The following is a 772-nucleotide window of genomic DNA, read 5'->3' as shown; positions in this document are numbered from 1 at the left end:
GAGGATAGAAGATATCCATCCCACTGTTCCTAATCCCTATAATCTCCTGAGTTCTTCACTTCCTAGTCATAGGTGGTATACTGTACTTGACCTGAAGGATGCATTCTTCTGCCTAAGGCTGAGCCCGGTTAGCCAGCCCATCTTTGCTTTTAAATGAAAGGACCCTAAAGCTGGAATATCGGGACAACTAACCTGGACACGACTTCCCCAAGGATTCAAGAACTCCCCTACTCTGTTCGATGAAGCTCTACATTGTGACCTGGCTGATTTGCGGAGACCCATGGGACCAGAGAGGACCTCACCGACCAGCCCCTAACAGATGCAGATGTCACCTGGTATACGGATGGGAGCAGCTTTCTGCGAAATGGTGAATGTAAGGCGGGGGCAGCAGTGGTTGATGGGGAGAAAATAATTTGGGCCCAAGCCCTGCCGGCCGGAACTTCAGCCCAACGGGCTGAATTAGAAGCCTTAACCCAGGCCCTAAAAATTGACAAAGGACAGAAAGGTCAACATTTACACCAACAGCCGCTACGCGTTTGCCACAGCCCATATACATGGGGAAATTTACCAGAGGCGGGGACTCCTCACCTCGGCTGGTAAGGACATTAAAAACAACAACAACAAAAAAACCAATAATGACTCTTCTGCAAGCCTTGTACTTGCCAAGAAAGGTCCCATCTGGTAAGAGAGAAAGAGGGACACGACCAGGGACTAACTGGGAAGTAAATTTTACTGAGATCCTCCCAGGAAAATGTAGTTATAAATATCTTTC

General features: G+C 48.1%; 1 protein-coding gene across 1 annotated transcript in view; it reads right to left on the bottom strand.

Annotated features, from left to right (window-relative positions):
* The window catches only part of Crkl (CRK like proto-oncogene, adaptor protein), a 43,711-nt gene that overhangs the window by 20,401 nt on the left and 22,538 nt on the right, over nt 1-772 (bottom strand). The window lies entirely within an intron of this gene.

Source organism: Nannospalax galili, unplaced genomic scaffold (genome assembly GCF_000622305.1).
Source record: "Nannospalax galili isolate Female #2095 unplaced genomic scaffold, S.galili_v1.0 scaffold321, whole genome shotgun sequence".
NCBI lineage: Eukaryota > Metazoa > Chordata > Mammalia > Rodentia > Spalacidae > Nannospalax > Nannospalax galili.
This window is presented reverse-complemented; position numbering and strand designations above follow the sequence as displayed.